This window comes from Culex pipiens, chromosome 1, assembly GCF_016801865.2.
Source record: "Culex pipiens pallens isolate TS chromosome 1, TS_CPP_V2, whole genome shotgun sequence".
Taxonomy (NCBI): domain Eukaryota; kingdom Metazoa; phylum Arthropoda; class Insecta; order Diptera; family Culicidae; genus Culex; species Culex pipiens.
The window spans coordinates 60,316,145-60,328,969 of NC_068937.1; the positions used below are offsets into that span (position 1 = coordinate 60,316,145).

The 12,825-nt window shown below is 39.5% G+C and overlaps 1 protein-coding gene and 1 long non-coding RNA gene across 2 annotated transcripts in view; one reads left to right on the forward strand and one right to left on the reverse strand.

Annotated features, from left to right (window-relative positions):
* The window catches only part of LOC120424135 (protein timeless homolog), a 150,884-nt gene that overhangs the window by 99,898 nt on the left and 38,161 nt on the right, over positions 1-12,825 (reverse strand). The window lies entirely within an intron of this gene.
* LOC120424137 (uncharacterized) lies at positions 1,976-4,659 on the forward strand. The gene is made up of 3 exons (XR_008211929.1): positions 1,976-2,323; positions 2,468-3,454; positions 3,521-4,659. It is a non-coding gene; the product is annotated as an uncharacterized LOC120424137 (long non-coding RNA).

A 12,825-nucleotide genomic window follows, 5' to 3' on the forward strand; every position in this document is an offset into this window, starting at 1 on the left:
ATCCGTTCAACCCTGAGCTTGCGCAAAGCCGAAACATCCGGTGACGCCGGATTTCTGCAAAATCTCAAGTTTAACGGTCGACGCATGCTACGAAATTATGATTGACGCATCGGAAACACGACGCCAAACGTCAACACAATTACTCACCAAAATATACAAACCCCCCGTTGGAGCTTAACCATTGGCTAGTGGCCGCAGTGTTGACCGAGAATATTTCACATCATTGCGTACATGCACTTCCGGTAATAGCGGGATGAGGTGATACGTTCCGGAACAATTTGGACTGAGACCAACGGCATGGGAAGCGTTTGTTGCGAGGAATGTCTGTGCGAGATCAGAAGTGGATAATGGCGATTGGACAAGATCCATCAATGGAGGAATAAGGAACCTACAGCCTTGTTCAACCCGGCGGCGGACAGTTGACCTCCTTTGCAAATCACATGTCGATGCACTTCCGGCATCGCTGGGGGCAAATGTGCCGTGTGAGAATTGACGAGGAATCGACCACGAATGCCGCCATCCAAAAGGTCAAGCGAGAGCAGATGCAAGTGCTGGGGGAAGTCGAGGAAGATGTTTAGAAACTAATCCGCTCGAAAGACAATAAAATAAATCACTTTTGTAGAAGGTGTTTAAGAATAAACTGCTTAAGCTTAATAATTTATTTCAATCAAAAAATAATGATATCATTCGTAAATTCTATTCCGGACTGCCGATGAAGCTATCCGCGTCGGCATGGTCGCCTTCCTCCCCCTTATGGTATAATCCCCCTCGCAGCTCCCGTTTCCAGGATGCTCAGGTCTCCGACCGCTGCCGGTTGTTCGCGCATTTTGTCCACGATGTTAGGCAGCGAGCGGTCAATGATGACGGTGTTTCTCTTTGCGTTCTTACGACATGACTGATCATCGTTTCCGGGAGGTTCGTAGAGTGGTGGTCTCAATAGGTTCAGGGACCTGTTCCGGCTGAGGTGTTTCCTAAATATCTGCGAAAATAAAAGTGACGGTTATTTTTAGCTTTTTAAGTTCTAGGGACAATTAATTGAACTTACCGATTCGAGACTTTCTTTTTCGCAATCTGCCTTTCTTTCCCCCAACTTGAAGCTTTTTTCGGTTGATGCTGCTAATCGTGTCTGTGGGTACGCTCTAAGATTTTGCCGTTCTGGCTCGTCAGGTCACTTTCTTTTGCAGCACACTTCCGGACACTGACTGAAATCGACGGCGAACCGTTGTTTCGTGCTTCAACTTTAGTATGTTGACGTTTGGCGTCGTGTTTCCGATGCGTCAATCATAGTTTCGTAGCATGCGCCGACCGTTAAACTTGAGATTTTGCAGAAATCCGGCGTCACCGGATGTTTCGGCTTTGCGCAAGCTCAGGGTTGAACGGATGACCATGAACCCTTAGAGAAAAATGTTCCTTGGACCACCCCCGACACGGCTACCTAGTGTAAGTGTGGGTTAAAGTTTGTCGCTTAGCTTGTAGGAGCGTTTGAAGTAAAATCACGCATTTCCCATAGTAATTTCCATGTAAACTTTAACCCCCGAGCGACAAGCCAGTTTTCAACCAAATGAGCTCAAATTTGGTATGAGAGTTCCTATGGGTCCCCTCTACAATATGGTCTTTATTTCAGCCGGATCCGAGCACTTTCGAAAAAAATGACCCACCCTAATATATAGACAAGTTCTTCCCGGCAAACTTCGTCTTGCCCTTGTTTGGTTTTCTGACATTTCTTGCTTGTTTGCTAATTCTGCCTCCTGGGATCAAAATTTGATTTTACGAAAATTTTCCCATACAATCTGTATTTTTTCCGGAATCGGTTCCAGAGTGGCCAAAGTGGCAATTTTTTAGTATATAAACCTTCCTTGGTCTTACACGAACCTAACGCAACAAAAAGCACCTCGATACGACGTTCCGTGTTCAACTGATTCGCGTTCGAACAAAACCATCGAAATTTTTTATATATATAGATAGATTTCGACGGCTTTGTTCGAACGCGAATCAATTCAAAACGGAACGTCGGATCGGAGCGCTCTTTGCTGCGTTGGGTTCGTATAAGCCCAAGGAAGGTTTTTACGCTAATAAGTTGACATTTTGGCCACTCTAGAACCGATTCCGGAACATCACCGTTTGTATGGGGAATGAAACGAAAAACTAAATTTTGATCATAGGAGGCGTCAAGATAAATATTCAATCAAAGAAAACAAAACGTCAAAACGGAAAAGTTTAATGTAGAACCAGGTGGAACAAACAGTTTTGAGGAGGTCAATTAATAATTAACATTAAAAAGGAATGCTGTTTGGTCAGTAGAGAAATGAAACATATTTGGCAGGTGGGTTGATTAATTTTCAATTGACTCATTATTATTTTAGTTTTTAGGAAACAAACCCAGACAAAAAACAGAGAAAAAAAAAACAAAATTAATGTTTACCCACTGGAAAAAAACAAAACATGATTCCCAACCTACATTTTTCAGAGCACCCAGGCCGAAAAAAAATACTTTTTTGAAGAATTTTAATTGAAAGAGTAAAATAAGATTGCAGAGAAGCAAACGAGGAAAAAAACGTACATAAGAAGCAAAACAAAAAATATGAACGGTACTCCGTGAAGTTGTAACACACAAGTACGTACCTTTAAAACTTCGGAAACATAAATGTATTCTTTGAAATAACATCAAAAAAAATTAAGGAAAAAAGTATAAGGATATGTTCGGTAAATGAACAATTAAAAAAAAACCCAAAAGAAAACAAAAAAAAACAGGACTTTTCAATGGACTATTTGATTATTTGAGGAGAGAAGTGAGAGGTCTAACGAAAAACCAAATGAGATATGTAATATTGTAATTGGTTTTATATTCAACAAAACAGAAAAAAAGGAGAAAAAATATAAATAGGACACAACATGAAACAAAGAAAAAACATTAAAAATATAAAAAAGAGCTGACACGAAAACAAAAAATTGCAGTTTTTGCCCGTGACTGAACTCATTAAGTTGCTTTTTTAAAGAGAATCCTATAGCTTTCAAAATAGCAGTCAAAAAGGAGTGAAGATAAAATAAAAAAGAGTACAAAAAAAACTAACAGTTAAAAACAAAAAAGGGTAAAACATGCAAAACTGCTTATTGAAAGAAAAAAGGGAAAAATCCAAACATACGGTACCACAACTCTTGGGTTAGTTATCACAAAAAAGAAGATAATAGCAGAAAAGAATGATAAGCATATGAATCTCAAATAAATAAAAAACATAAACCACGAGGAGAAGAGTGAAAAAAAAATACCTGATTCGGTATGAGAAAAAGATAAAATAGATAGACAAAATATATTGCTTCAAAACAAAATCACAAACATCTTGAACAACAGGTGTTCGGAGTTCAAAGTGGACATTTTTCAAACAAAACGCCAAAAAATGGCAGGATGAAGTTTGCCGAAAAAGAAAAAGCGAATAAGAATAAAAGTGTTAAAGTCGTATGTATATAAGAGTGTTACAAAAATGACTTTTTGGCGGGCATTTAGAGGTTTTTTTTTCCGGAGGGCATACTGAGCTCAAATCCCTAATATGAGATTGATTGGACGAAACAGGAACTGGCGCTTTGCATTCGAATTTTAAAAAGGATTTAACCCGTAAATTTAGATTTTCAAATGTGTAAATTTTTGAGGCACTTTGGCCACTGAAACGTTTATTTTCAACATCACTGGCGTGTAGGCCAGATCCTTGCGCATCTTTTGGTATATATATATAACATTGAAGTTTGGAGCACACTTTCTTAAGCAAATTTTGCAATCATCTGCTTTATTGTGGACAAAATTTTGGCATTTTAAAAAAAAAACGTCCCAGGCAAAAAAGATATGCGTCACACCTCGCGCCCGAGACGCCATTTGATTTTGCAGATGATTGCAAAATTAGCAAAGGAAAAAGGGAAGGAACCGGTTAATGCATTGACAAACAACCAATTTTTAACGAACTCAGAAGCAAGTGGGTGATTGATATATCACTAAAAAGGGCATCTTAAAAAATGTAAACCAATGTCCAAAAAAAAAAAAAAAGAAAAAAGGAACTTATCAATCACTTAAAGATTGGTGAAATTCTTACAAAAAAAGTTCAGCACTTTACATTTAATGGCGAATTTTCAGCAGTTAAATAAGCAAAAGCACTTTAAATTTGAATGCGGCAACATGTACGAAAATCAAGCAGCAAGATTGAGTTGCGCAGTCAAGGCAATGTATTAAGAAATCTGACTTGGGACATTTGAAACTATCCGTAAATAAACTTTATAAGCATCGTACAAAATTAATTGAGAACGTAACCATTGAAGAACATCACAAAAGTAAAATAAAAATGGTAACTCAAAACAGCTTGAAAGAAACCGATCACGAAAAAAAAAATTCAGCCAGTGAGTGACATTTGAATTTCTAAATCAATCCCTAAACACACGCAAAGAAATTTACTAAGAGTTTGATTTAATATGTTTAAAAAGTGAAAATAATAAGTTCATGTTTCGAGTGATTTAAAAGACAAACAACAGTGAGGAAGGTAAAAAAAGCAGAGGCAACCATGAAAGATAGTAGGTAATAATGCAAAAAAGATAAAGCATTAAAATATTTTGAGAAGATAAAGTTCAAGTAAAAAGAAAAAAAAAGGCAAGACGAAGTTTGCCGGGTTCACCTAGTTTTTTATATATATAGATTAGTGCACATTATTACCCACTTCTCCCTGCATACTACAGACCATAACAATAAACGCGAATCGTTTGGTACGGCATGTCGACGCATCCTTTTTCCCTGTAGATTTTGTGAAATATGTGTTTTATTTAAATTAATACTATAAGAAGAACATTCGCATGCATACCATTGTAACTAGAAAATTTTCCTTGTTAAGCATTTTGAAATACTCAAATTTATATTCAAATTTGTAAAAATATTTTTTGTTTTGTTTAGAAAATCATTCAGCATCCATTACTTTTTTAGTAATTCCAAAGTATACTTGAAAAACTAAAAAAATGAGTTTGAAAACTTTCATGTTGTGTTCAAATGTTGTCATAAATGCTATTAAGAGTCTTTTAATGCAAATTAATAAAGAAGGATAAAGAGGGATGTTTTTTACTGGTATACTTGTTGCGAGTTGGTTGTGGCTTTCACAGTCAATAAAACAGATCAAACGAGGAATGAGGAAGTTGCAATTGACAACCTCCTAACGAAATATGTCGATTCAGCTCTCAAAAGTTGAGACATAGCCCTTGCCTTAACTTGAAAAAGAACACCGTGGGACAATTATAGCAATAATTTATAGGCATTGAAATATTTGAAATAACATTTTCTTTCCTCAAAAACAAATTAAACAGTACAATTTGTTGGAAATGCTATTAATTATATAGTTAAACTTGAAAAAATACAAAGGTTTTTGGTGAACCGGCTCTTTGAGCGGCTCGCTTTTTTGTCTACCTCAAGTTCAAATACTATTCAACGATTCATCCAAAGGTGATTCTAGATGCAATTTTTAAACAATCTCACTTTTAGCTGCACAAAAAATATTTCAAAAAGATTAAGTAAAACAGTCAAAACATTTTTAGATCCGAATAAGGCCGTTGCACCCCCTTCAAAATCGGTTTGAAAATGTAGGAGGCAAATAATTTTTTTTTCCAAAAAACTTCAAAATTTTAAAGGAAATAGAAGTCTAGCCAACTTAAAACAATTAGAAATGCATTTTCCTGCATATAAAATCATATTTAGCATGTCTGGGATCGATCAAAAATATTTTATTTATTTGAGGAATTCCAATGTACAGCACAGCACCGCAAATTTTTTTTTTATCGGCGAAAAAAAAATCTCTTCGTTAATTGGATATTTTGGAAACTAATGATTGCAAAACAACGGGGCAGGTAAAAGATGCACTTTAAAACACTTTTTACATTCAAATGTTAGACCATGGCATGTTATTTAATTTTTTTTTTGCCCCCCTTCCTCGACCCCAACCAGAGTCGAGGGACATGAACTTCAATAAATATTTGCAACGGCCTAATTTAATAAAAAAAAAACATTAAAAAACATTCTTTTTAATTTAATTTCAAAAACATGGTAATTTTTCATAAGTTACAAGCTCTTCCCGGCAAACTTCGTCCTGCCCTTTTTAGGTTTCCTGACGTTTCTGGCTTGTTTGCTAATTCAGCCTCCTGTGATCAAAATTTGAGTGTACGTAACTTTTCCCATACAATCTGCCGATTTTCCGGAATCGGTTCCAGAGTGGCCAAAGTTGTAACTTTTTGGCGTAAGAACCTTCCTTGGGCTTATACGAACCCAACGCAACAAAAAGCACCTCGATCCGACGCTCCGTATTGAACTGATTCGCGTTCGAACAAAACCGTCGAAATTTTTTATATATATAGAAGATAGTCTAATTTTAATCAAAAGTAGTTTAAAAAAAACTAGACCAGGTCCTGTTGCAGTTGATATGCATATTCATGATGGTTGGAATTTAATTACTTCCAACTCTCTTCGCGATAGCGATCGTGGGTGGGTGCAAAGTCGTGAGAATGTGGCAAGTGGCCGGTCGGACCGACGGCCACCGGAAACATGGCGGAAATTCATTGTGGAAATTTAACTTTGCTGACCTCCGCGGCCAGCGGCTTCGCAGCAAGTGGCCTGAAGCCAGAAACGAGTTTAGCTGGTCAGTCCAAATACTCCGAAACTTTCCACGTGCTGAGGGAGGAAGGCGGTCAATTTGCTCTTTTCTCATCCCGTTGCCTACTTACGGGATGTGGCCCGTCATTCCGTCGTTCCGCTCGGCTTGGACCGTTGCAGTTCTTTGCTTTTACTACGAAGTATTTCATCACCTCATAAGTCCATCCCAAAATCAACCCCGCCTCTGGCTGTGCTCCCAGCCAACCCAATCCAGTTCTGCTTATCGCTTTTTATCCCTGCACAGCGTATAGAGGTATGTTTTATTGTTTTCTGATGAATTTCATAATGAAACAACCATAGCAGAATACGTTATGAAGGGAAATTTCGTGCTCGCCGTCCGTCCGACCGTTGATCCGCTGTCTGACAGGCAGCAGCAGCAGTCTACCATTCTGGGGGATTAAACGGATCGGAAGGTTGAGATTCCCGGCGTCTGGCGATGGCCTCCCCATTCCTGCAACCCCTTTTATCCGGCCGCGCGTTCCGGTAGAATAAACTCAACTTTCTCTTTTTTTTGCGTGCAAATTCCGATCCGTGCAGAATCCCAGAGTGGATGATGATAAAAATTTAATAAAAATATTATAAACATCAGCGACACATGGTGCGGTCCACGTTCCAGCTAACTTATTTTCAATGTGGCTATAAGTCTTTTATTATTGGCCGATAATCTAATGTTTTATGGGAGGCGAAATGGCAGTTAGTTATAGGATATTCCTTCTGCTTTCTTTTTTTTATTTTCAGTGAGTTTTATGTGGTTGCCACCCCTGCTGATAATGTTTGAAAAACAAAACAGACACAGCCATTAAAACATGAAAGCAATTTGCAACCCACCAAAAAGTTGTTGTGAAGGCTGTTATAGAAAGCCAATTAAAAACTAAATTTTTAACTTTTCTTTAAACGGTTGGTAACAGTTGTTTTGTCGTAGGCAGGGTAGAAGTTTTAAAGCGGCCAGGACCACAGCGATTTCAGCCATTGTTATCCGAGCATTCGTTGGTGAAGGTTGTCTGAATCAACATGACTCGTCGCGTCCCGGCGCAAAACGCCGGCAATATTGCCCTACCTGCGGCTCAAGCAGGCAAAAAAGTGGGAATTTCCAAAAGGAAGGTTGAGGCCTCAACTGATGGCCAAAAACCGGGAATTTCCAAAAGGAAGGTGCTTTTGGAAGTGACATCGAACAGCAAAAAGACGAAAAAGAGCGACGGTACTGTACCGATGGATGAGGAGGAGGAGAACTCTTCGTCCCACGAGGAGCAGCTATTGAAGAACAACAAGTTCGCTGGACTGCCTGACGAGGACCAGGTAGCGGAAGCAAAGGAGAATGAAGTGAAACAGCGAAAGGAGAAACTGCCTCCTTTTTATGTGAGGCAATCAGCAGCAACGATCGACTTTCGTGCGGGGCTTGTTGAACTCATCAAGTCTGGGAAAGTCCAAGGCAACATTCGTCTGTGTCAGGACGGATTTAAGGTGCTGGTGCAATCCAGGCAGCACTATCAACTGGTCAAGGATTACTTGACCGAAAACGAGGCGGAGTACTTTACCCATGATGTCGTCATGGATAAGCCGTACAAAATCGTCGTCAGAGGTCTGTACGACATGCCAGTGGAGGAATTAGCTGCCGAGCTAAAAGTTTTGAAACTGGATGTGTTGGCCGTGCACAAAATGAGCCGACGCAACAAAGACATCAAGTACCGTGACCAGCTCTACCTGCTGCATTTGGCTAAGGGATCGACGACGCTTCCTGAGCTGAAGGCAATCCGAGCGGTTTTCAACATTATCGTGTCGTGGGAGCGATACCGACCAGTGCATCGTGACGTCACACAATGCTTCAACTGCCTGGGCTTCGGGCACGGAGGTAAGAACTGCCACCTGAAGCGTCGTTGCGCCAAATGTGGTACTGATGCGCACATCACGTCCCAGTGCATCCAAGATTCGCTGGTGAAGTGCCTCAACTGCAACGGTGAGCATTCGTCAACCGACCGAAAGTGCCCCAAGAGAGCTGAGTTCGTGAAAATTCGGCAGCAAGCATCGACGAAGAATCAGCCTCAGCGTCGTAGAACTCCTCCAGCCCTGGTGGAGCAAAATTTTCCACCTCTTCAACCGCGACGCCAGGTCCCGAACTTGGCACCGTTGCCGTTGGATCCCAGGAAGAGAGCTGAGATGAATCATCCACGGCCGGGTTCCAGCCAGGAGCCGAGACCGCCACCACCGGGCTTCAGCCAGGAGCCAAGACCAACCCAAGAACCAGCAGTTGAGGAAAATGGTAATGATCTTTACACCTCAACCGAACTCCTCAATATTTTCAAACAGATGTCCGCTGCACTGCGTGGATGCAAAACCAAGACCCAGCAGATTGAAGTGCTGACCTCGTTCGTCATCCAGTATGGATCGTAGGTCCCTCAAGCTGCTGAATTGGAACGCTTGCTCCATTAGGAGGAAGAACTTAGAGCTGGTGGATTTTCTTCGCGAGAAGGAGATCGACGTAGCTGCCATCACGGAAACTCATCTGAAGCCCGGTGAAAAAGTTTATCTGCAAAACTACAAGATCGCGACGCAGCTCGATAGGACCACCTCTGGAGGAGGAGGTGTGCTTGTCGCTGTTCATCGTGATCTCAAGCCACGCCGGCTGCCACACTTTAAGCTGGACATCATCGAGGCCGTTGGGGTGGAAATTCCCACTTCGGTTGGCCCAGTACTCTTCATTGCTGCATACTGCCCACGTCAGGTGAATTCCAGAGATGGTTCAGCAGCAAAACTGAAGAGCGATATCCAGAAGCTGACACGGCGGAGCGCAAAGTACATCATCGCTGGTGACCTCAACGCGAAGCATGAAGTTTGGGGCAACAGCAGGAGGAATCGGAACGGAGTGATTCTGCACAACGATCTGCAAAACGGATACTACAACGTTGTGAGTCCGGATCGTCCAACGAGGGTGGCTCGGTCTGGGAATCACTCAATCATCGATTTCTTCATTACCAATATGGCTGAGAACGTGGCTCATCCTGAGGTGTTTGAAGAGTTGAGTTCTGATCACTATCCGGTGGTTGTGGAGGTTGGAGCTTCCGTTACTCCACAGCGGCAACCAACCCGGAAAGATTACCACAACGTTGACTGGCAGCAGTTTCAGCAAGTGGTAGACAGCAACATCGACTATGATCAACACCCGGAAACTTCTGCTGATATTGATCGTTCGCTGGAGGTGATCCAGCAGGCTATCAACCAAGCAGAGGCTGCCAATGTTCGGGAGGTTCCTGTTAATTTTAAGGTAACTGATATTGACGTAGATACTAAACACTTGATTAGACTTAGGAATGTTTATAGGAGACAATATCAACGGACTGGGGACTATGACAAAAAGATTTCAGTTAACAATTTGAACAAAATCATACAAGACCGACTTGACAATATTAGAAATCAAGAATTTTCAAAACATGTAAGCCAGCTTGGGAATTATTCAAAACCATTTTGGAAACTTTCAAAAGTTCTTAAAAACAAACCAAAGCCTATTCCTCCTCTTATTGTTGAGGATTCTCCTTTGATTACATCCGAGGAAAAGGCAAATGCACTTGGGCTTCATTTTGTTAGTTCACATAATCTTGGCGCTTCCATGACCAGCCGTAAAGAAACATCAGTTGCCAATAGTATTTCAACAATCAATGACTCTACCTTTGAATTTCCTGCAGATTCCCATGTTTCTGGTGAGGAAGTCAAAGTTGCAGTTAAACAAATGAAAAATATGAAAGCTCCTGGCTTTGATAACATTTTTAATCTAGTGTTGAAAAAACAGAGTGATCAGTTCTTTCAACATCTAGCCAATATTTTCAATAAATGTTTGCAACTTGCTTACTTCCCCACCAATTGGAAGCTGGGCAAAGTCATACCAATTTTGAAGCCTCAAAAAGATCCAACATCGCCAACAAGTTATCGTCCCATTAGTCTTTTGAGTAGTCTGTCCAAACTCTTTGAGAAGGTCATCTATTCAAGGCTTTTGGATTTTACCAACGATAATAATATAATTTTGAATGAGCAGTTTGGCTTCCGAAAGGGGCATAATACTGCTCATCAGCTTACGAGAGTAACTAAAATCATCAAGCAGAACAAGCTTGAGTCTAAATCAACTGCTATGGCTTTGTTGGATGTTGAGAAGGCTTTTGACAATGTTTGGCATGATGGTTTGATACATAAACTGTATTTATACGGTTTTCCAATGTATCTTATCAAAATTATCCAGCACTATCTTTCGGAGAGATCGTTCAGGGTTTTTCTGAATGGGATTGCTTCTGGATTATTCAACATTGATGCTGGGGTTCCCCAAGGAAGTATTCTTGGCCCACTTCTGTACAATATTTTTACATCTGATTTGCCTACTCTTCCTGGTAATGGTGTGTTGTCACTTTTTGCTGATGACACTGCCGTTATTTATAAGGGTAAAATAACCAGATATTTAGTCGGCCGTCTTCAGAAGGGTCTTGACGTTCTTTCCGAATACTTTGGCGACTGGAAAATTCGCATAAATGCAGCCAAAACTCAAACCATCATTTTTCCACTTTCCAAATCGGCCCGATTTGTCCCAAAGGATGATGTTTTGATTAAAATGAATGATGTTTCAATACCCTGGTCAAAGGAAGTTGTATATTTAGGTCTCATACTTGACTCGAAACTATTGTTTCGACAGCATGTAGATAAAATATTGAACAAGTGCAGCATTCTCATCAGGTGTTTGTATCCTTTAATTAACAGAAAATCAAAGTTATCTTTGAAAAATAAGCTAGCAGTTTACAAACAAATAATTTACCCCGTTATTGAGTATGCAGTACCTGTTTGGGAGTGTTGCGCTAGAACTCATAAATTGAAGCTCCAGCGTGTCCAAAACAAGGTACTCAAAATGGTTTTGAATGTTCCTGGCTGGACTAGATCAAGTGAGGTTCATGAATTAGCAGAAGTAAAAATGTTGGATCAGAAGATTCAAGAAAAATGTTTGAAATTCAGGGAAAAATGTGCTATATCTGAATACCCCTTGATTCAAGGATTGGTTTAGTTTATGGTAAGATTAAGTTAGTTTTAGGTTAGGTTATGTTTTCTTAATTTTTTTTTTCTTCATTGTACCTAGTGTTACAAAAATGATAAATCATATACTTTTAAAGTTATGAATATGAACAGTGTTTAAATCACGAAAAGCAAACTAAAGCTGAAGAGCCACAGCTGACCACTTATTATGTAAACCAAATGTAATTATTATAAGAAAGATTCAATAAAGTATATTTAATTCAAAAAAAAAAAAAAAAATTCAGCGATTTCAGCCAAATCCGTTCACTACAAATAATACTCTGACTTCTTATGCTGAAAACTTCAAAAGATTTGATTGAAACCCGAGCGAACGCCACACAGAAAAAAATGATGGTAATATTCATCAGGCAATGGTGACAGATTTTATGGCAAAAAAAAGTGTTACATCAATAAATGATGAATTTTCATCAGTTTCTGGTTACCAAACAAATGCAAAGCAACGATGAGCTAATACAATATTGTTCTATGTTGATTTTAGCTCACTGCAATGCCAATGAGTAACGTACAGTCATCCCTCATATTCGAAACAGTTTACAGATCGGCCAATGTTCAACAACTCATAGAAAATCGATAATTGAACATAATGATTTGCTTTTACCTTCTTGTGAAAGCTTTTCTTGTGATCTTTCGATTGATGTATAGACCGGCTGTACATTTCTACGTTTTATATCAAGTTTTCAAAGAAAAACATTGACCCTTGAAATCCACAAATTCGGAACACATTTTTCTTACGACGTAAACAAACTTTTTTTTCTCTCCAGGAGTACATATTTTTGTCAAAATAATGACTTTGCACTCTGAAATCAATCAAACTCATGCTTAGTAATGTTTTATGAATGTTCTGATAACTTTTTTGTGAAAATATCAGTTAAATTCAGGTGTTCCACAATTGTGGGAGGCACAATAACATCCCACAATCATGGAACAGGCAATTTGGAGGCAGTGTTTTGGTGCTCTGGATAAAAAAGTCTTGAAATGCAGTTTTTGTTTTAAAAGCATAACTTTTACTAGAGAAATAGCAAGAGAATGTCCAAATAAAGGCCCTAAAAATAGCAGGGTCGGCAGTAAAGTTGTATTTTGTATTTCTATTGACAAATTAC